The sequence below is a fragment of the Musca autumnalis genome, unplaced genomic scaffold (genome assembly GCF_047663935.1).
Source record: "Musca autumnalis isolate F117 unplaced genomic scaffold, ASM4766393v1 scaffold_2, whole genome shotgun sequence".
Classification (NCBI taxonomy): domain Eukaryota; kingdom Metazoa; phylum Arthropoda; class Insecta; order Diptera; family Muscidae; genus Musca; species Musca autumnalis.
The window spans coordinates 79024372-79049808 of record NW_027411755.1 but is presented as its reverse complement, the minus strand read 5'-3'; the positions used below and the strand labels follow the sequence as shown (position 1 = coordinate 79049808).

The 25437-nt window shown below is 36.0% G+C and overlaps 1 protein-coding gene across 5 annotated transcripts in view; it reads left to right on the top strand.

Moving 5' to 3' along the window:
* LOC141394146 (uncharacterized) overlaps window positions 1-25437 on the top strand; it is a 143159-nt gene that overhangs the window by 43357 nt on the left and 74365 nt on the right. The window lies entirely within an intron of this gene.

The window sequence follows — 25437 nt, the reverse complement described above, 5'->3', positions numbered from 1 at the left end:
GACGATATGTTGAACCAAACTGCATTTATCGCCATTTAGCTTGAGTCCCCAAAGGGTAAAGTACCAATCAAGGACTGCAAGGTAGTCATCCAGTTTTGCTTCGGCCTGGCGAGCTAGAGGGCCTGTCATAGCCACCAACACGTCGTCAGCATATGACAGAACGAGACCTTCCGGAGAAGGTTGTGGCATGTCGCTAACGTATGTGTTATACAACATGGGCCCAAGTAAGGATCCCTGGGGTACCCCAGCCAACATTGGTCTACAACTTTAAAGTCGTTACCCAATTTTGACCCTAAATGACCTCTCTGCGAGGAAACTCCTTACTAGCCTACAGGTTTGGTGTTCAAACCCAAATTGCACCATCTTGGCCAGTAACCCGTCATGCCAGACGGTGTCGAAGGCCTTTGAAAAATCTAAGCTGACCGCAATTGTTCCCTGCCTATTGTTCAGCCCCTTAACGACATAGGACGAAAACGCAGTAAGGGCATGTGCAGTCGAAAGGCCTGCCCTAAACCCAAACTGGTTATCCTTTAGAGCTCGTTTGTCCTCAACGAGTTTCTTTAACGTTTCGAGAATAAAATGTTCGAAGAGCGTGCCAAACGCCGATAATAGGGATATCTACCTATAACTGGCGCACTGGTCAGGTGGAGAACCTTTCTTATGGATATGGACCAGCATTGCCTCCTTCCATGCCCTTGAAAAGTGCCCTAGGTTCATACAATGGTTAAATAAAATCGCCAAAAAACCAAATATAATTTCAACTGCCTTTTTTAAGGCAGCGTCAGGGATTTTGTTCAAACCACGGATTTATGTGCCGGTCTACGAGCAAGAGCCCTACCAACACACCTGGGTTTTATAAAGCCGCCCTCGTTCCAGCCAGTGGCATCATTGACCATCTGCAGAGAATGTCCCAGAAAACTCAACCCTTGGCGAATTGCTTTTGTTAAGGCAGCGTCAGGGATTTTGTCCAAACCACGGATTTACGTGCCGGTCTACGAACAAGAGCCCTACCAACACACCTGGGTTTTATAAAGACGCCCTCGTTCCAGCCGGTGGCATCGTTGACCATCTGCAGAGAATGCCCCAGAAAACTTAACCCTTGGCGACCGATTTTCGATCCCCTCAACAGCTCGACTAACTGAGCTACGGAAGGAATCGAACTCCTCTGGGATCCGGCCAACCGGACCACCAGAGAAGACGCCGACCGACCCACCAAAAGGCCGAGACACTCCCTGTACATGGTCAGCAAATCTTTCTGCCTTAACTCAACCATTGTCATTAATAAGCTGGTCAATAGGAACTTTTGAAGTCAGACCAGCTTCTCTTCTGACTTTACCGTAGGTTTTACTGTCCACACGAATACTCCCAAGATACCTTTGGAGCCTATCTTGTTCAAATATTCTAATTGAATCTTCAATAATGTGACCTAGGTTGCGGATATCTGCTCTAAGGGCGGGATATCTGTCCGGATCACCTGATCTCCGAAGTGTGCGGCATAGCCTTCGATGCTCGCATATAAAACCGCGAATTCTTGTAGGGAGATCCCCAAGAACTTTGTTCCTGACTCTCAGTTTCGGCACAATAGCATGACGAAATACTTCTCCTAAATTTTCTACGCCAGTGTCAATCTCTTCAGTGGTGACATTCCTATCTGAGGGTAGGCGACACTCGTCTAGCCCATGTCTCAGTTACCGCCTAAATCGTGTAACATTAGTGCGATTGAAGTTCAGGAAAGACCGCACTTCTTGCCTCGAAACATTTGATTGTATCTGGATCGCCCTATGATCCGATTCGTACTCAAAAGCTGTTGACACATTTCCCCCCCCGCCAACCAGTGAAAGTCCTGGTGTACTTAGGAAAATGCCAGATGCATCATTTGGCCTTGTCGGTATATTCGAGCCTATAACTGGAAAGTCTGGACAGTCAAATAAAAGCCTGTCCAGAACTCTGCCACTAGTATTCCTAGTTGATCCTCCCCACGAATCGTGTTTCGCGTTAAGGTCTGCCCCTATTAAGACTTCCCCAGAATTGTAAAGATTCATGACAGTAGCCATAACCTGTGCTAAAGGCTTATCCTGCGGAAGAAGGTACAAAGAGACGAAGGCTACGGAGGAGCCATCTCGATTGGCAACCGCGGTGCCACCGGCGGGCTGCCCATCTCGATAGTGTAGGAATATTTTATATCCCGCTAAAGTAAAATTGTGTGAAGGGTTGAGCTTATGCTCAGCGATAACCGTGATAATATTAATTAATTAAATTAATTTGAACCGTGATAATAATTACTGTGATATTAATGTTAATACTTCAAACGAATACTTTACTTCTGTGTCATGTATGTCTTCGTCATCTTCCTCCTCTAATTCTATGTCTCCTATGTCTGTGTCATCTTCCTCTTCTAATTCAAATTATTACTTAGATTTTACACATATTTTTTCTCCGCGTTATAATGACTTCTCCTTTAGAAATGTTGACGAATTGGAATTGTGCAATGCTATATTCAAACTTAAATCTAATGCCACGGGACAGATTCTCTACCCATTAGATTCATAAAGATTTTATTTCCATTTATCAAGTATCACCTTCTTCATTTTATAAATACTATAATTACAACTTGTCATTTTCCCGTATTTTGGAAACATGCTAGAGTTATTCCTCTTCGCAAGAAAGGAACAACTGGACTCAATTGTCAAGACTATCGTCCAATTTCAATTCTTCCATCGTTATCCAAAGTTGTGGAAATACTTTTAAACAATCAGATGCAAAGTTTTTTAGAATCACATCGTCTCATTGATTCTAGTCAAGCTGGTTTCCGAAAACACCACAGCACCACAACATTATTACTGTACTTAATGGATAAAGCTAGAAAACATTTGGACAGTAAACATCCGTGTGTTTTGGCTGCTTTAGACTTAAGCAAGGCTTTTGATTCTGCCAATTATAATATTCTTATTTCCAAGCTATACCGACAGTTTAACTTTTCTATAACTTCGTGTAATCTAATATCATCATTTCTTAATCGTCGATCACAATTTGTCTCAATTAATGGAATCTCATCGCACAGTTGCAATATCTCTTCTGGAGTTCCGCAGGGTTCTATACTCGGTCCTCTTTTATTCATGCTATATGTGAACGACATACGGGATTGTGTACGGAACTCAACTTTATGCATTTATGCCGACGATATTCAACTTCTCACATCTACATATTTGCAATCATTAAGTGATTGTATATCCAAACTTGATGAAGATGTTGGTCGCATTTGTACGTGGGCCTCAAATAATAATATTCAAATCAATGTGTCTAAAACTAAGTGTATTCTATTTGGTACTTCTACTGGCTGTTCACATATCACTGTGCAGAATAGAACAGTTTTCCCCTCTGATAGTATCTCTTGTCTTGGATTTGAAATTGAATTAAAACTGAAATTTGGACATCATATCTCAAATGTTATCTCTAAAGTAAATTATTCACTTAAAACGCTGTACTCTTTGGACTTCATATTGCCTATGCATATTAAATATACTTTGGCTCATTCATTATTAATGTCACATATCCTTTATGGGCTGGAAATTTACTCAAGTACAAACTCTCAATATTTTATCAAACTGGTATCTTGTTACCACAGGATACTTAGATTTGTTTATGGTAATCACAGCCGAATCGATTATCAATCACTCTCTGTCCAATTTATAGGTTGCTCTTTTGAACATTTAGTTAGTGTTAGATGCCTTTGTGCCTCTTCTCTACTATTAAATACAGCAAGCCCTCATATTTGTTAGACACCTACGCATTTTTAAATACCACTAGAAATTCTAATATTCTTATCGAACGGTTTAATACTTCATATATGGACCATTCATTTCATAATGTACTTCGTTTATGGAATGTATTGCCTTCGTCATTAAAATTTTTTTCCATTAGCCCTCACAAGTTTAAAAAGTCTTTACTTTCTTACTATCAAAGTATAACGTAGTTCTTTATTGTTTGAGTATTACTGGCACTCATTGCATGTAAATGTTAATGTACTTTTAGGGAAATTTGCGTTAACAATTTTTAATAATATTTTTTAATACTTTTTTATGATAAAATCTTCATGTCTCAAGTAATTTTTTTTTAATGTTTAATTTATTTTTGAATCTCACAATGAAATTGCCTTTATTTGTTAAAATAATTTTTTAGAATGTAAGAAAATTTATGTGTCATTATAATTTGTAACACTATTAATATGTATCTATCAATTTGTAGCCCTTATAGGGATTTTGATTGATTAATAAATTTGATAATAAGAAGAAGAATAATAATACTAATAATAATAATAATAATAATAATAATAATAATAATAATAATAATAATAATAATAATAATAATAATAATAATAATAATAATAATAATAATAATAATAATAATAATAATAATAATAATAATAATAATAATAATAATAATAATAATAATAATAATAATAATAATAATAATAATAATAATAATAATAATAATAATAATAATAATAATAATAATAATAATAATAATAATAATAATAATAATAATAATAATAATAATAATAATAATAATAATAATAATAATAATAATAATAATAATAATAATAATAATAATAATAATAATAATAATAATAATAATAATAATAATAATAATAATAATAATAATAATAATAATAATAATAATAATAATAATAATAATAATAATAATAATAATAATAATAATAATAATAATAATAATAATAATAATAATAATAATAATAATAATAATAATAATAATAATAATAATAATAATAATAATAATAATAATAATAATAATAATAATAATAATAATAATAATAATAATAATAATAATAATAATAATAATAATAATAATAATAATAATAATAATAATAATAATAATAATAGTAATAATAATTGGACAATTTTGTACAATTGTTTTATCTGTCTTGGTAGTTTTCTATTCAACGACGCATGAGGTCATTGTGTGATTAGGGTCTATATTTAAAGATAAGAAAACTGTCGGCCATAAATTGTGTATTTTTATTACCCACGAAGCATTATGCCTGCTGGGTGCATAATGCATTTTTAGGTACATCGTGCATTTTGTGCGTCTATTTATTTTTGGGTTAGATTTTAAGGTATAGTTGAAATAAATAACTAAATAAAGAATGAGTCTCTCTAAAGCAACGAAACGAACAACATCGCTAACGCGGGTGTTTTCATTCTCTTAGGTTATTTTTCCTTTAGTTTTTCTTGGGCTGCATTTTTAGTGATGAGGTTAAGGAGTCGACCTCATCATTTGGTGACCCCGACGTGATTGTTTCGTGTTTAAAAAAAGACACGTAATAGTTCGCGTAGATAGATAATAGCGGGATAAGCGCGTAGAAAAAAAGTTACTGCGTTGTATTTATCCGCTAGGATAGGCTAGGATCATAGTGAAATGTGATAGTGTATCCGTCTATTTAGTATAGTGTTAGTGACACGTAGTGAAACGAAAAAAAGTGACTACGTTAGGTTGGTAACATGTTTATTTAAAGAAACAAAAAAAATTGAATTTGTTTTCTTAAAGGCGCACAATATTTTTTTCGTCAACATGAATTTTGGAGAATTCATTCAGCATCAAAAGATGTTGGGCGAATATATTGTGTCGCTATACTTAAAAATGAGCAAAATTGCTCAAACAAGTGTAGCAAGAGAAACTAGGGAAAAGTGTGAAGTCATTGTTAGTTCTTTCACGGAAGCCAGAAAGGATTTTTTAGACAATGATAGGGAGCTCCGGCATATGGGAAAATTTCCATATGAAATGCATAGCATATTCGCCTCAGGTGTGCGATATGCAATAAAAAAGTTCGACTATTTAGATCGTCAGATTAGAATAGATTTGGGTTTAGAATCAAATAGGGATTCGTCGGAGTTGCGAACTCCTTCTAGATTTAAATATATAGCTGAGATGGACAGCTTAAGTCCATTGGAACAGTATGAAAATAGACACATACTGCGCCATTCTAAAACATTAAAAGGTGGTTTAATTAGAAAGTTTGAGTATATGTTGAATGACTTGGAAACTGAAATCATGACTGACTTTCCAAGTGTAGAATATATGACAGAAAGATACGATATTGCATCGTCAGTATTGATGGAATATTTGAGGGATTTTCCAAAAGAGGATGCTCTCATTGAGAATTTCAATTTTTTAACAATTTGTTACCGCATGTTGAAATATGGGAACATTTCCAGAGTATCACCTAAGAAGATGATAATAAAAAATAAAGTACAGTTTTAAGGTAGTCTAGGGATTCAGCAGGAAGTTGTTGAGATCTTGAAACATACGGAAACTGAAAATGAAAACGTTCGCGGTGATGTTTCGCGAAAATTAAAAATCGAAAATAACCAAATACGTGAGAAAAATGAGCAATTGAAGTCCAGATTACATCGACAAACCAAGGCTTGCTCAATTGCCGAGGAAAATGCTCAAACGGCTATTGATGATCTAAATGATTTACAAAAGGAATTGGAGTTCCTACGCAAGCTATTGAATGAAGCAACCAAGAACTGCCGAATTGCTGAAGAAAAGGCTCAGAAGTATGAGTCACAGTTGGCTGACATTAACGCTAAATATTATGCTGCCAATGCTGATTGTGGAAAAGCCGTCGCTGGCCTTAATAACTTGCAAAAGGAGTTGGAGTTTCTACGAAAACAATTGGATGAGACTCATAAACGTTTGCAAGATGAAACACAGACCCGAATTGATTTGGAAAGCAACATTCAGAGTCTACTTAAAGAAAGTGCCGTCAAGAAACAAGAGTATGATGCCGAATTGGAACAGTCGTTGCAAGATTTGCGTGAACAACACGAAGGACAAATGCGTGCTACTATTGATGCGATTGAAATGATGTATAAGGAAAAAATGAAGGATCTTCAAGCAGAAGCCAATAGTGTGTCCGTTGCGGCTTCAAGTTCTATTGAAGAATTACGTGCTTCTCGTACACGTATTGATGATTTGAAAAGTTACATCCGAGAATTGGAATCTACAAATGCTGTATTAAATGCCCGCAATTGTGACTTAGAAAAATTGCTCGATAGTGAACGTGCACGTCATGTTGCTGACATTTCCAATATAGAAGACGACTTTCAACAATGCCGAGATGAAATGTCACAACAGCTACAAGAAAGTGCTGTCGACGACAAAGTACTATGTGGCGAACAAGATATAAGCCAAACGGAATATTTTGTAATCAGCAGAGAGAATGACATAAAAATTTCCAAGGGTGATGCTAACGCAAGGGTACAAAACAAAGGTACCAATGAAGTGGGAATCGAGGGTTGGCAAATTAAACGTAAAGACAAGACGTTCTATTGCCCTCACTACGAAAAAATGGCGGCCGCCTCTTCCTATGTTACGGGCGCAACACATGAACCACCCACCAATGTTATTATGGTATCACAAAGATGGCAAAGTGCAGATAACATAGAGATATCGCTGAATAATGCCGATGGTGAAGAAGGAAATGATGCCAGAAGTAGTTTTCGAATTTGGTCTGGTTATAATGGTATAATCAATAAAGCAATCACAATCAAAAAGAAATATCCTACCAAACGAAAATGGATATACTATGTAATTCATCGATGGATGAGAGATCCACGTCCGAGCTGGTTGCTGAAGGTGTTGGGTGCCATCACCTAGATTTAAGTCCTTATAACGTTTTATATTATATTTAGCAGTTTCAAAATGAAATGTAATTGTAATAGTACTAAAATTATTTAGGTTATAAAAAGATAAGATCCATATACATACATACATATAATTGTTAAAAGATTAGGATCTTTTCACGGCGGGGAGTATGGACAATTTTGTACAATTGTTTTATCTGTCTTGGTAGTTTTCTATTCAACGACGCATGAGGTCATTGTGTGATTAGGGTCTATACTTAAAGATAAGAAAACTGTCGGCCATAAATTGTGTATTTTTATTACCCACGAAGCATTATGCCTGCTGGGTGCATAATGCATTTTTAGGTACATCGTGCATTTTGTGCGTCTATTTATTTTTGGGTTAGATTTTAAGGTATAGTTGAAATAAATAACTAAATAAAGAATGAGTCTCTCTAAAGCAACGAAACGAACAACATCGCTAACGCGGGTGTTTTCATTCTCTTAGGTTATTTTTCCTTTAGTTTTTCTTGGGCTGCATTTTTAGTGATGAGGTTAAGGAGTCGACCTCATCAATAATAATAATAATAAGAATAAGAATAATAATAATAAGCATTATATCCGACCTTCTCTCTTCAATTAGAAGTTTTAAAAAGTGTCTTCTAGAGTGAGACACTTATGAATTAGCATTAATAAATATTACATAAAAAGGAACCATACCGACATTTTGGCGTCTATGCCTGATTGATTGCGAAATTGTTCAAAGATAGGCCCGAATTGCCTAGCTTTTTCGCTTTTTTTATTGAAATCCGTACCGAAGTGCCGGAGCGAAGGTTTGATAATAGCGACGAGCGCGCTTCAGTTTTTGTCTTTGTTTGGGCCTTTTGCTGTGTTTTGAGAGACAAGATTGCCAGGCGAATCGAGCAATTCCGTGCGCAGGCAGGGTGACCGACCATCTCGCAGTTAATGCAAGATGGTGATTTAGCTACCTTTTTGACTAATTCTCCCTAAAGGGGAACATTGTACTCAATAAAGGTTTCCTGTCCCTTGGGAGGAACAGTACAATTATCAGAATCGTGATTCTCGAGGCATCTGACGCATCGGAATGGAATTTGGCAGTTTGTCAAAACCGTTGGCAGTTGAAACACTGCATATTGGACGTTCCTGATCCTTACGGATAACAATATTGAAGTCCCCATCATTTTTAGATTGTACAAACCTAAGATGTCAGAGTTTTTGGTTACTCTGAGAAGCCATAGTCTGTATGAACTACGACTTTAATATACAACCCAGATTTCTTCTCCAAGAAATAAATTACTTCGCCGCGTGGATAATCATCCGACAAATTCTCAATTACATATATATGAGGGCGCAATTCCTTAGGGGTATGGGTGTGGTATTTATACTTACGATCAGTTAAAATTTGTCTAAGTAAATTTGTCTTAAAATTTACGACCGAGTTTCGAACCAGAGTTGTGGAAAGCTCACCTGGTTTTAAATGCTGGTTAAGTACACCAGAGATCTCACGGGAACCTGCCTCGTAGACTTTGATCGCTGGCATTGATCTGTTGTTTGGTTTATGGGTAGCTTGCACATTAAGGGTGGAAGCAGCATGTTTACTAGATTATCATCCATTGTGGATGTTGGTTGATAATTGTTATCCTCAATTGTCTCCATCAGGGGTTGTGGCTGATTAAAGTCCTCATTTGTCTCCATCGTTGATGTTGGTTGACGCCTTGTTTTCTTACCAGTCTCCTTCAGCACATACCGTACTTTCTTCTTATTACTCTTGACCTCATTCTACTGCTTTTCGACTTTAGTCACTTTATCACACGCTATACCGGGGTTATCGGCGACCCCGGCAGCAAAAACGGAATTCTCGCTGGTGGTTGGGGCACTTTCTGTAGTTAAAATGTCATATTTTCTTAAAGCCTCTCTGCCGGCGGCCAGCTCAGCTGCCAGGCTCTCTCGTTCGTGCTCTAGTCGAGCGATGGTTGACGCTTGCTGACGAATGGTGGTCAACATCGCCCATATTGCATTGGCAGCGTTTATGCTTGCCTTCACTAGCGGCCGAATAGCCGCCATCACTCGCTGCATCATCAAACACAGCATTGGTCGATGAAGGTAGACCAGTCAATACTTCGTTTGCTGATTTACCACCGGCAGCTTTTTTTTGCTTCCGGCATTGAAGTGTTGTTGGTTTCAATTTCGTCTTCAACATACCTCAATATTAACAGAAAAATCGATATTAAAATTTTAATAGTACCCACCAACGATGATGTGGTTTTTGATGTTAATTTTGCTGTAAGATTCGCAAAATCCGCATAGTTTATATTTTAGACGCTGTCATAATTGCTCGACATCGGCTTAGGAGTGCTAGCGGGATTGAATTGGCTCAACAACCACCTCTCGTTATGAGTCCTTGTGCGAAAAAGCCAATAACACAGAATAAGGGGCTGTCGCCTACTATTCGCTTCTCACTGTTCACACTTAACTGCGAGCAATTTTTAAGTTTTAACGGAACGCAACGAATAACAATAATAAAAAAGTGTTATAGTGATTACCAGTGATAACAAAACATCTAGCAGTGAAAGTGATAAAGTGCCAAAAAATATTGTTAATGAAGGCAACTTACTGTCTTCAGGGAGATAAAATTTTTGTTTTAACTTTAACAGAGGGTGAACGCCGCCGCCAAACCACTGCTGGTAGGAAACAATTCATCCGATTTAACTACGACTGTCCGCCCAAGGACATTCAGTGAGAATGCAGTTCCCAACGGCAAAAGTACAGAGCCGCTGGAACAAAAATCGTCCGCTACAACTGATGATTGGACGAAGGTTACGTATGGCAAGCGTAAAGGCGGTACACCAGTTGACAACCCTCAGCTGGAAAAAGTCATCGCCCAGCTTCAACAAAGTATTAGAAATTTGGAGAGCAAAAACTACGCTTTAATGGCAGAACTTGCTCAACTAAAAAAATTGCAAGCAGAATCTGCCCAGCAGCTGACTTTTGCTCATTCTAGAGATATGAGTTCAAAGCGCCTTATAACCCAAATGGACAAAGAACTTGCTCTGCTAAAAGGTAATAAGAGCGACAAAAAATGTTATGAAGATACCACCATGGGGGTGGATACTGCTGTCACACCGCCAGTTCAGCAGCTCGTGGACACACCGCCAGTGCCACGTATAAATGTGTTGAGCTCAAGCCGAGAGCCAACAAAGAAGGATGTTACTGTAGCAGCCAAGGCAGCAAACCAGCTAAACAATCCAGACAAGTCAACAAAGAAGGAAGTTTCTAGGGAACCTAAACTTTCTATCAACACAGCCGCACCACCACCAAAAGATGGTGCTGCAGACAAGAAAGGCAGCTCAGCTACATCTCCAACCAAGAAGAAGAAGCCTAGACGCAAGGTAACAATAATCTGTCAGAATGACATCATGGATAACATGGACACATCTGAAGATAAAATAACAGCCACCGAGGATGCTTCATCAGCGGCTAAAGGTAGACCAGGTAAGTCGACACCCATCATTTCGGCTTTTAATGTACATATTAAAAATATAACACAGGATATTAGGGCACTGTTAGGGCATAATGATTTTGAAATAACAGTCATAAATAAGAAAAGAGCATATTTCAAGCTTCATTCAGTTGAAGACCACGACAAGGTGAGAGCGCTCTTCGTCGAGAAAGGAATAGAATTCTTTACATTCTGTCCAAAAAATGAATCCCCCCACCCATTGTCATGGAAAGGTTGTCGTCTACGTATGACAAGCCTGACATAGAAGCAGGCCTGGCAGCATTAGATATGAAGCTCGATGCAAAACATGTAGCTAAACTTGGATTCGAAAAATGGCTTATACATTTTGGTAAAGGATCCGAAATTAATCGATTTTTTAAAGTCCGCAGATTTCTTAATAGCAATATTATATTGAGAAAGGACAACAAAAAAGGTCTAACGCAATGCCACAATTGCCAAAGATACGGGCACGTATCAAACAATTGTGGCATGGCGTTTAGATGTGTAAAATGTGGTCAGTCACATGGCCCCGCCAACTGCCAAATCCCCACTGGCACTCTCAACCCCAAAATAATTTCTGTTGAAGAGCCCTCAACAGGACAAATGGTCATGCGACCAGAGTTCACACTTACATGTGTGAACTGTAATAAGACAGGACACTCGGCTAACGCCCGTCAGTGCCCCATCAGGCAAAAACTTCTTGCCAATCTTAAAGAGGCTAAAGCTAAAAAAGCCGAGGCTAGAAAGTGAAATAGCTTTCCACTAAATAGTGGCAAAGTAAGACCTGGCCATTCATACGCCGCTACATCGCAAAATGCAGTAGCAAAACACTTACCGGTTAGCACAGGGGCTGCGCCGACAAATGAAGCTATGAATTCATACAATAAGCTGAATGATATATGTCAGAAAAACTTCGATAAAGACTTCTTTACCTGCATGATCAAAGACCGTAATTATGCTAAGGACTTACACAGTCTAAATGAGGAATGCCAATCACAAGCTATGGTTGGCATCCTAACATCTCTCTGTTTCGATGACTAGACAACTGAAATGTGTCTTCGCCAACATCAACTCGCTCGTGTCGAGAAGCAAGAAACATCACTTCCGCTTGTTTCTTGATGAACACCGACCGGATGTAGTGATGTTGACGGAACACAAGTTGTCTATCCGTCAAGACTTGGAGATGACGGGCTACAAAAATTTAATACAAAAAAGGAGGGACGGTTCCGGGGGAGGTACCGCTATCCTCACTAAAGTAACCTTAACGGTGAACAGATATATATCAATACCGGTATAATTGAAAACACTTGTGTTAAGTTAAAAAGAGTGGATGGGTCATCAATATATCTGTTAAGTCTATACTGCAGACCAACAGATGACTTTCAAAGTTCAGACCTTGAACATCTTCGCGGACTGACATGTGGAGGTGACCTTCTAGTTGGTGCTGACCTTAATGCAAGGCACACTTGCTGGGGTGGTAACTCCACATGTACCAGGGGAAGGAAGGTGTGCGACTTTATTTTAGGTTGCCCCGACCTTATAGTCGTACCCTCAGATGGACCTACGAGAATCAGCAGAGATTCAACGTCATACATTGACATTTGTCTCGCATCTATAGGTATATCTGTAGATGACAACGGTGGTCAGGGTATCAGTACTGTTGACTGTAACTCTGATCACCTTGCCATCGTTATGAATGTTCTTGGAATACTTCCAGAACACATAGAAAATCGTACACTTTACGATTTCAAACGAATAAACAAGCGCAGATTCAATCGAATCGTAACAGAAGAGTTGGCTTCTTGTTGCCTACCAGTTGACAGAAATGTTACAACCACGGAAATAGACGAAGGTATTAGAAAAATGGCTGATACCTTTCAAAGAGCCACGGATGAATCCATCCCGAAGTTTACACCCGGGTCAAGGGGCCTCCGCCCACTTCCACCCGACATCCTCAACCTTATAAGGGAAAAGAAACGATTAAGGAGAACCCTCCATCGTACGGGTAATCCTAGTCGATATGATGTCATCAGGGCAGACATCAATAATCTGAACATAATTATTCAGGGAGCCATTGCACAGCACGAAAGTGCGCAATGGACTATCTTCCTGAACAACATTAAAGTAAACGAACGGGTATACAGCAAGGTTAAGGCTGCTGCTGACATAAAACGTCCCGCCATACCCAATCTGAAAGACGAAGGCGGAAACGTCCTCGTCCTTGATGACCAAAAGGCTAACTCCATAGCCGATTGTATTTAGGGTAGCCAAATAAATTTCAACCCCCAAGACAATTGTGTTAACGCCGTTGAAATGGACTTTAGTAACAGGTCTCCACTGGTACAGTTCTCACCGAACCTACCAGCGGATGGCACAAGTGGTGGTCTTATACAGCAACTCAGGCTTATATCCCCCGCGGATATAGGTTCTGCAGTTAAGCGAAGACCTAACCGCAAATCCAGTGGTCCTGACGGTGTCCCTGAAATTGTTTTAAGGACAACGAACAGTACCACTTGGAGAAATCTGGCGGTTATATACAACCATTGTCTAAACCTGGGATATTTTCCAAATGAATGGAAAATTGCAACAACTGTGCCAGTTTTAAAACCTGGAAAAGACCCAACGGATAGAAGTAATTATAGGCCCATAAGCCTACTATCCGCATTTGGAAAATTGTTGGAATATTTCTTATTAAGAAATATTTCCAACGAATTAGAGGACAAGGAAGTGCTTTCTGATAGCCAATTTGGCTTCAGACGGGGCCTGTCCACGTCTCATGCGCTCACTGCCCTGGGTGATCATGCGGCTAGAGCACTAAACAATAGGCAGATAACCATTGGAGAAAGTCTAGACTTCTCCAGAGCATTCGACAACGTATGACATAATGCCATTATCTACAAAATGCGCGCACTAAACATCAGCCACATAATGATAAGAATCGTTTATGAATTCCTCCAATCGAGAAAATTTAAAATTAGGGTAGGTGAGTCATATTCCTCTACTAGAGAAATATATACGGGAGTCCCTCAGGGATCCCTGTTAGGGCCCATTCTATTCAACATTTTCCTTAGCGACATCCCTCAACCCCCTGAGGGTGATCTTCTCCTCATCTACGCCGATGACATTTTCGTCGCTGCGTCTGGGGTGCGCGCGATTAATACTAACACACGTTTGAACGAATATCTAAATAATTTATCTAGATATTTCGACAAATGGAAAATGTGTTTAAATGTAAGCAAATGCGAGGCCATAGTCTTTAAAGGACTTAAGAAACATCTGTTTCCAAGCTCTAGAGGGTTCGAGGCGACCCTCAATATTGGATGACAACAGGTACACGTGTCGGACAGACTCAAATATTTGGGAGTAATTTTCCACTCCGAGTTTGAGTTTGTCAGACACGTTGACTATATACTTGGAAAAGCCAAAAAACTTTTCTGGGCATATCAACGGGTCATATGTAGATCTGGCGGCCTCACCCTCCAGGTGAAGCTGTTAATATACAAACAGATCATCAGACCGATCTTGGCGTACGCCTTTCCAGTATGGTACGGAATCTCATCCTCTCAAATGGAGAGAATCCGCGCCTGGGAGAGAGGGGTTCTCAGATCTTGCCTGGGCATGAAACCCATATTGGGTGATGACGGAATTTGGCGATTACCACCAAATTCTAATGTATACAAAGAGACTCCTTTTAAAAGGATAGACATCTTTCTAATGAGGGGAGCTCTCGCCTTCTTACATAAGTCAACTTATTGTAATAATGCCATAGTTGCAAACAATATTAATGACAATTTTGCCAATATAACTTGTCACCCTCCAAGCAGCCTTAATACATTGAATAGGGAGGGTCTTTTATTTAACGACGACCTACTTTTGTTTTATCACCGTCGATATAAAACATTCGATTTATACAACACCGTCTACCAAACAGCACAGTAGCCGATGAAGCCTCCTCTTGTAAATATGTATATAGTTAGTTTGTAAGTAGAATATAAGACACAAAATATAAAAACGACTAGGTACTCCTTTTTTAAGATTCGATTTTTGTAGAAAAAGGAATATTTTCCTTGCTTATATAATATGATAAAATTAAAGTAATTTAATTTTTAGTTTTAATGATATGTTGCATGAATGCTGCAACATATGTATGTATATACATGTAGTAAATAGATAAACTTAGAGAAATAACTTTATGCTAAGTAGAATATAAGAAATATTGTTAGATGTAAGTCTATACCAAATGTCTATGAATTGAACTTAAATAAATAAATTGAAATTGAAATTAAGTTTTAACGTTTAAGTTAAAAAAGTAGCATTTAAACAAAATATAATAGATAATATAAATTTTGTTTACAAACTTTGCTGTCACACTGGAACTGTGAAGTTTACATTGACGCAGTGAATTTTGGTGTCGCCGGCTCTGTACTCTGCCGTCGACAATGGATAATGACGAAGAAGAAGAGCGAATGTCCGAACACTCAGCGGACTTCGCAACAGAAGCTAGAGGAAGTATGGAAACAGCTACACCCGCAGTCGATGACAACATTTTAAGCGACTGCTCTACTAAGGCGAAAAAAGAAAAGCGTAGTAGAAGCAAGAGGAAGCATCATAGTGATGACGATGCAGTTTATGAATATATGAAAATGGAGGCAACCATTTCAATGCTACAGCAAACCGTTAAAAAATTGGAGGACAATAATAAGTCCCTGATTGAAAACTTTTGATCAAGTCACAAGAAGAAACCGCCAAGCAGCTAACCGATACCGCCAGGCAGTTATCTAACTTCTACAGCAAGGAGAACAGCTATAAAAGAGTTATTGCCAACATGGAGGCTCAATTGGCCGACAATAACAATAATTTAACAACGCCATCAAACACTCTAATGGCAAATTGGATGAGAACTTGTACACCGCCAGTACAAAAGACAGATAAAAGCCAGAATCCGGAACAGGCATGCAAGAAGACAATACTGCCTGGGAACAAGAAAAGGCCACAACAGTAACAACGTCATTGGAAAAATATAAAACCGTGGAAAACACATGTAAGGTCAGCCCAACCACTATAAAATTGGATAGAACTATTGTTAATGTTAATGAATTAACTTTAAATCTCATAAAATTCTTAAAACATAATGTTTTTACAATACATATTCGGAAAAAAGACGTGACCGAACTAAAATTACACTCCAAAAAATTTAAAACCGAGAACGTTAGTGCTGAACGGCATTCACGAAAGTTGGTCTCGAGAAAACATAAAAAAGTTCATAACCGAAAAATCCAAACATCTAAGTCATCGACGTTATTAAACTTAAACGTAACCGATGGTTAGTCCAATCTGCTTCAGACTTATCTGTCTTTAAAAACCTCCCAGATTTTTTGAATGCGAAGGTAACCATTAAAAAACATAACTGTCAAGTGCACTGATGTGTCAAATGCACTGAAAGGCATGAGCCAGGAGAATGTCCTCTACCCCCAAAGATCTCAATATAGAAGTAGAAACTTCTATTAACTCTACAACCGGGGTTATTACAAAAACAATTGGTAAACCTGTTTACTGCGCCAACTGCAATGTAACAGGCCACGTAGCTAGTTTCAAGCGGTGCCCAATAATATTAAGGTTACTGCAAAAATTAAATGAGAATAAATTAGTGAAAGAGAATACAGAACACTATTCTTCTCATCCTATTACTAATACCGCGGCAACTCCTAAAGACACAAAAAATATTCATTTGCAAATTTAACCCGTTTAGGTGCAATAATAGCTCAAACGAAGATATGCAAATCTTTTATGCAGATTGTAGAAGGCTCTTCGGTAAGGATTTATTTACCTGCCTAACTAAAATAGGTTCTCATGTTGAATCATATAGATCTCTTAAAACTGAAGCTGAATAAACAAGTGCTCTTTTTCAGCTTTTCACAAGTCTAAAATTATAATGGATAACATAAAAGTAATTTTTTTATTAATACAAATTCGATAGTTTTCTATCTACAGTTTTCAGTTTCAGTTTTATTTCCCATTTTCAATTATTTATAAAGTTTTGTAATTTCTTACATACTATACTTTTCTAATATTATAGAGGCAAGGCCAGCCAACCTTTGTTGTATAGTTTGAGTCTTTTGGTTTATATTTCCTCGATAAAAAAGGGATGAAAAAACGTGGTACTTTTATTTTCTTATGGCTACTTATATCTAATGGGCTATGCCCCTAAAAACTAATAATAAATAACAAAAACTAAACAATAAAATAAGCAAAATAATAGTTATGTAATTTATATTTTAAGGCGTCTTATAATGAGAATGTATTTGTAAAAACATTTGTAATTGCAAAGATTAAAATATATGTATCTAATATTTTTATTGTTCGGTTATATAAACCGTATTTTGAAAGTTGAATGTTTTATAACTTCTGTGATAGAAGAAGAGTTTATTTTCATTGTTAATTAGTTGTCCGGTTTGATGTAGTGTTAGCAGGCACAATGGTTGTCATTATATTTGTTAGTTGTTCTTCTGATACAGTTAATTCAGAAATATTAGGATTTGTATGACTGTTACATTTTTCCAGATATGTTAGTGCTATATTTGTCATATATCTGTCAATTCTAGTTATTTTGCTGTCATCATATAATTGACGACATTTTGGACGCGTTATACGACCATCCCCATTTAAAAATGATCTAAGTCCCAGACAATGTTTCAGCATTTTCCTTTCCAATACTCGTATGCGTTCCATTTGCGCAGACGAAATGGAAAACCATACTGGAAAAGCATAAGACATTGCTGGGCGAACTAATTGTTTGTATATTAATAGTTTTACATTTAGGCTCAGGCCTCCCCTCTTGCCTATTGTTCTACGCAGTTTCCCGTAAACTGCTTTGCCTTTTTCTAATACGTGATCTATATGTCGGGTAAATTGCATATCCGATTGAAGGACAACACCTAAATATTTAATAATATTGGTGTTGTTAATTATGGTATTATTTATTTTGACAGTTGGTGTAAATTTTCTAGCATTTTTACATACTGACCCAGGTCTACCCTTAAAAATTATTGATCTACATTTATCTAAATTTAGCCTAAGCTTCCATTTGTCAAAATATTCTGGCAAGTTTTGCAGGTAATTGATTATCTTTTCTTTGTGCTGCTTTCGCACGGTGATGTGTAAATGCTATTATAATGTCATCTGCAAAGATTGAAAGCATTACTCCATTTGTGGGTTCGCGTATATCCGCTAAGTATAAGTTATATAACACAGGCCCCAGAACTGACCCTTGGGGTAGGCCCTGCTGTTGTTGTATGTCTGTTGGAATTGTAATCGTCCATAGTTACAAAACATGTTCTATCTTTTAAACAACTACCAATTAACCTTGTTATTCCCGGATCAAAATTATGAATCCTATCCATTTTGTACTTGATGCCTTCTTGCCACACAGTGTCCTCTTGTTAAGTCCGTTAAAAATTTTATATGTGAAAGTCATAAGAGCATGTGTTGTAGATGTATGTTGTTTTAAACCATATTGAGAGTCTTTTAATATATTATTTTCATCAATATGCTCATTTATTCTTTCCAAAATAAAAATGTCAAAAAGTTTACCAAATAAACTTGGTAAGGAAATTGGACGATAACTATTTGGATTTGTTGGGTCTTTTCCAGGTTTAAGGATTAGAATTATTTTGGAGTTTTTCCACTTTTTAGGATAATATCCAATGTTCAAACAATGGTTAAATATTAAGGCAATGTAATTCCAAGTGGCAAAGCTTGTACGTTTTAAAATATAATTAGGGATATTATCTTCTCCAGAGCTCTTTTTGTTGTTGAGTTTTTTAAGGACTGCCCCTATATCTTGTGGTTTTATTAGTTTAAATCTACTGTGACTTGTGGAATGGGTGTTATTTCCATCTGCCGTGTAGTTATTTGAAAAATTTACAATAGCTTCGTTATTGAATGTGCTAGCATTTTCTAACACATTTATATTATTGTTTGTATTTGTTTGCGCGTGTACAAAGATGTCAGCTAATAGTTCAACGATTTCACCTTCTGAACATAACTCCTGACCATTTGCGTTTTTTAATTCGCTTATTTTAGTCTTCTGGCCTAAACCACTAAATAATTTGATTTGCTTAAAAATGCTCCCATTACATGTTATTGTATTTAAATATTTAATAATGATCTTCTTCAAAAATAGCAATTCTTTGTTTAATAATAATAATAATATCAATATATTTGATTTCTGCTCCTAATCTGTGATACTCTTCAGAGCTAGTAGTTCTATAACGTCTTCTACGCAGTCTCTTTTTTTCAGAAATTAATGCTTTAATGTCTGAAGGGAGTTCAGGCAGAAATTTTTTTTTTTGGGTGTGCTTTTGAATATTATTATTCATGGCATTTTGAAAAGCAATCGTCATGTCATCAACAGATTTGTCAATTTCTAACGGCGTTACATTCTTATTACTGGGAAGCTTACTTTCCGGAAGAACCCTTTCCAATTCTCTATTAAAATTGCCAATATTCAAACTTTTATAATTAAATATTTTCTTTGGACTTTCATTTTCCAGATTGCTTATTATAACATCAAGTATTATTGTCCTATGATCCGAGTTGCAGTCTATTGTGTCCAACCCTGCTATTGCTTTGGTTGGATCTAATAGGTTTATACCATTTGTCATCATAAATAAATCTATGTAAAATTCTGTTGTTGCCGTTTTTCGGCTTGGGCCATTTGTTTTTAAAATATTTATATTTGGTGTTGTTAGCAGCCAATCAGAAAGGGTCCTTCCATTTGGGTTTTCTTGTAAACCACCCCAAATTGTATGCTTAGAGTTTAGATCTGCTCCTATTATAGCCTCATTGGCTCCGAATATATCTGATAATTTATCTAAGCTAGTTTTTGCCAAAATTTCCTGGGGTCTAAGATATAATGATGCTAAAAAAATTGTTTCCCCACATATATTATTTAATTCTATTACTGTACTTTCAATATTTCCTGTGTCAACATCTATACGTTCGCTCTTATATTTTTCCTTTATTACTATAGCAGTACCTCCTCCCATTCTACCATTTCTATGTTGTCTATATATTTATATTATATATTTATAAATATATTGAAATAGTGTCGTTTTTGTCTAGATATCAGAGAGTTTATATTGATAAAAAATTATTTTTAAATTAATCATTATTAAACTTACAAATAATCCCATCATGGCCTGGGATTTTTCTTCTTCTGATTTTAGTTGTTTATAAGTTTTAGCAAACTCGCCAACTTTTTTCATGGAAGAAAATAAATTTTTGCCAAAGAATTTTTGACAGTCTTTGTCAAACATCCCCATTGATTGGATTATTTGTTGGTTTAGATGTGATAGTTCTAATGAGCTATTTCTATTATTTTGCACGTTAAGTACGGGTTGATCTTTTCTTGTCGCATTTGCAAATGACATTCCCTTTTCAATTCTGGTGCTATTAAAATGTCTATTTTGTTGGGTATTTGATGTTTGAAGCGTTTTTTGGTTAATTTTTTCAAGAATTTCGAGCCGTTTGGGACATTTTTTGTCACTGGCTACATGTCCTATTACGTTGCAATTTATACATTTTATTGGTTTACCAATAGTTTTTATTATTTGACCAGTACTGGGATCGGTGGATATGAATTCTTCTACATTTAGTTCTTTTGGGGGTATTGAACAATTTTTTGGGCCATGAGATTCACCACATTTCACGCATCTGTATGGTAGATTACAGTTGGTAGAAATGTGGCCAAATCTCTGGCATTTTCTACATTGGATTACTCCCTCCTTTTTGTATTTATTAATTTTAACTCCTGAATAAAGTATGTATTTCAATTTTGTGAATGATTTAATATCAATATCCTTAGAAAATTGCACAAACTATCTACGTACTGGTAGTTTGACTACATTTTCTACCTTTAACTTAGGGTCAGAATCCTCAATAAATTGTTTGAGATCTTCTCTTTCAAAAGTTTCAGAAACTCCTTTAACTATTAGAGTAGTAGGTTTTTGGTCCTGAGGAGTATATGTGTAAAAATGAATATTTTGATTTATTAAATATTGTTTGACTTTTTCATAGTCGTCTATTGTGCTTGCTTTAAAACTTATTAGATTGTTATTTATAACATCTAATGTAAAAGGGTTCTGATTTAGGTATTCTTTCATTTTTAAAATAAAGCTTTTAACGTTAACATTGTATATGTTTAGCCCTGGCGGGCTGGCCTTATCTTTTTTCTTGTTTGCCTTATTGTTATCTTGTTTTGCTGTTTCAGGTTTGCTGCTGATTTGTTGAATGTTATTGATGGTGTTGTTGGTTTTCCCCGGATTTAGTGTGACATCTTCATCATTCTCCGTCAACATGAGGTCTTCGGCTGCCTCAGTGGTCCAGTCCACTTATTGCGATGTTATTGTTGTCTACATTTGTAGGTTTGTTGTAGACCCAGTCATTGGGTAGATGCAAGTCAACACTTATGTTGTTGTTATTATTTATTAGTTGTTGCAATAATGATTCTAAATGTTTAATTCGTTGATGGGCTTCATTCATTGCAGTTTGAAACTGTTCCAATTGTTCTCGCTGTTCAATGTTCTCTTTAAGAACATTTTCATATTTATTATTAAGTTCAAATAGTTGTTCGACCATTGTTTTCGAATTTTTATGTCCTCTTTTTCTTTTTATTTTATTTACTAATATTATTATTTGTACTTGTACAATTATCATTTAGTTCTGAATGTTCACAAAAAGTTTTAGTCTGTTCGTCAACAGCATTTACGATGTGACCAGACATTTTTAAAGTTTCCCCCCTGTAAAGCTTGAAACAATTTTATCTCAAGGGGATGAGACAACTCTGCACAAACACTTCACTTTAGTCAGTTTTATTAATTTCACTTTTGCTGTTTAACTTTGCACTGCACTTATGTCTTTCCACATAGAGCTTTCAACTAACTCTGATAGTGTCTACACATAGAAGACACTATTTAAACTTATTCACTCAAAAAGATTGTCCGTATATACTATTATTAGCAGAACTCGGACTTTCCGCAAAACATACGCTTAATTAAAAGGGTTACACAATTTATAGGCTGGATAGAATTAACGGTCCTAAAGGGGGAACAGCTATCTGCTTAAAAGACAATATTAAAAGTGAAAGAATAGCCACAAACTTCACTGATATGGAAGGTATAGCTATCACAATAAGGAACATTAGGGACGAGACATTATTTTGATGGCTCTGTACCTTAGACCAAGTTCCACATTAAATATCCTTGATTTAAATATCATCAGTAGTTTGATTGCTTCAAATGAAGTCATAATGGTGCTGATTTAAATGCAAGGCACCCCGATTAGGAAGATTATAACTTAAATTCTAAGGGAATTATACTTAAAAGGTGGCTAGATAATGTACTTAGTATCGCCATATCGTCGGTGTACTCCGACGTCAGAAACCTAAATCGACATTTTTATGTCAACACCAGGTATATGGAGCGTGGAAAGACCAACAACATTAGATTTTGAGTCTGACCGCAGGGCAATTTCTCTGGAAATTTCCACAGACATAGAAAGGCAACAGCCTAAAAAATGTATGACTTTAACAGTCTACGAATAAACATCCTTAATGGCACCTTAGCCGATGAGCTAGAAGGACATGTGCTACCAATAAACAGAAATGTTAATATTGATGAAATAGACAATTCCATGAATGGAATGACAGCTTCCATTAATATAGACATGAACTCTGCCATGAAGATCTTTGTGACATCAGGTCACACATTAGCAAAACTCCCACCACATATCTTGCATCTGATTGCCCAAAATAAGACAGCAAGAAGAAGGCTTTATAGAATTGTTGACCCCCAAGAGGCAACTACTCTTAGGGCAATAATTAATAACATGGACAAATTAATCAAACAAATAATAGCTTTGTTTGAAGAAAATAATTTAATAAAGAAATTTGAAGTCATATCACCTGGAAAAGATATGTTCCGCCAAATAAAGGGTATAAGTGGGAAACTTACAAAAAGGAAAATAAGTCACCTCAATGACTCAGGCAGCAGAGCTGTTACTGAAATTGTAAAACCAATTTAATGGCAAAAACATTTGCTAATATTCAAACTACCATAAGAAGAATTCTCAGTGATTACAGGGACAAAGATGTGTCTCTAGTACAGTTTGGTAGGGAAACTCTAGCTGATGGCAGAACAATGATGCCGTCAATTAGACTGCCGCTTAGATTAACAACGTCCAATGAAGTGGGGGAATTCTAAAGGCGATGAATAACAAAAAACGTCTGGGGAAGATAAAATCTCAAATTTTATCTTAAGTAAAACAGACAATAGGATGTGGCTATTTTTAGCTATACTTTTTAACCAATGCCTTAACATAGGTTATTTTCCAAAAAATGGAAAACAGCAAAGCTTATTCTAATTTTAAAACCCGGAAAAGACCCCACAGATCCGAATGGATACCGACCAATTTCGCTACTCTCCTGTATAGGAAAATTATTTGAGGTAGTAATATTAGATAGGATTAATGAACACATGGAGGATAACAATAATCTCAATAATAGCCAATTTGGATTTAGAAAAAATCATTCAACGACGCTTGCACTACTAGCATTAAATAGCATAATATCTAATGGTTTCCAAAATAGAAGCGTGACCACTGCAGTTGCATTAGACTTCCAAAAAGCTTTTGATACGGTGCCAAGGGAAGGCGTCATTAAAAAGGCAGATGATTAAAGGTTTATTCCTTTTTTGACAAAAGTAGTAAATAATTATTTGCAAGATAGAAAATTTTATGTCGAACTGGAAGACACATTTTCAGAGACTCAACAAGTCTTTGCTGGGTAACCCAAGGGTCAGCATTGGGGCCAGTATTATATAATTTATAACTGGCGGACATGCCACAACCTCCAAATAATATCAAATTTTTAATATACGCGGATGACATCCATGTCACTTCTACCCATGTAAGTGCGAGAATAGCCAATGAGCAAATATGACAATACCTTTCAGCATTAAAAGGTTATTTTAATAGATGGCGTTTGAAATTAAATATAGATAAATGTCAAACAACATACTTTAAGGGAAAAGGAAATTAACCTATATGGTAATGCCAAAAAAAATGTATTCCAAATGTAACAATTTGCGGAGATTTAATCAAAAATTCATCAACCCTTAAATATCTATCGAAGAAAACATGAGCTTTATAAGACATGTCGATAATTTAATCAAAAAAGGAGGATAGTATACCAAGCCTACCAATGGATACTTAATAAAAACAGGAGACTCAGTAAAAAGGTTAAAATAATGTTGTATGAACAAATTATAAGACCCACAATGAGTTACGCGTATCCAGTTTGGTCACAAATATCATCTCACCAAATGGAGCGCATTAGAATATTTGAAAGAAAAATACTGGCGCATTGCTTAGGGCTTGGAAGACGCCTGACAGCACAGGGACACTACATAAGCCCCTCGGTTAAAGAAATCTACAATGAAAGCAAAGTAAGGACTGCTATCGGTTGTCTTAATAGAATTAGTACTCATAATAATGACTTTGTTAATAATTTAAATACATCTGCTGACGAATTTAATCGATTAATAAACGTAAATGGATTCATGCCTGCTATGAGTCTTCTAAATTTAAATAACAGTGGTGAAATATTTGACTCCTCAGGTAATTTAGTATTATATCATAGAAGATATAAAACACATAATTTTGAAAATTTAGTATACAGAATAGACCAATAACTTTAGAAAAACTTTATGTATACTATAACTGTAAATATTGTTATCTTTAATTTTAGTTTGTAGCTTATTGTTTATTTAGTTATAAGTAAAAGTATAAAAACAAATAAAAGAAAAAACGGGCTGGCCTTACACGAAATTCTATATATTATACCTTAAAAGATGTAAATCTAGATAAGTGTTAAAACACTTTAGATGTAAAGCATATATATAATATACTTATAATTCAAAATGTATAAAATAAATTTTGGAAATAAATCATTTGATTTGATAAGCGTATCAGTCGAAAATATTTTTGAAAAAATCGCGCGTTTTTTACAACAATATTTTCACATTTGACCTTTTGCAGCTGGAAGACGCGATTTGTTACAAAAATATTTTTGCTATTTAAAAACATATAGAGTTTTTGTAAAAACTGCAATCATATAAAATTTTCCCGATTTAATTTTTTTCAATTTAAATAATTAATATACTCTATATACGCAGCTACAAGGCATCGTATAATTCTTTAAAACATGACCAAAAC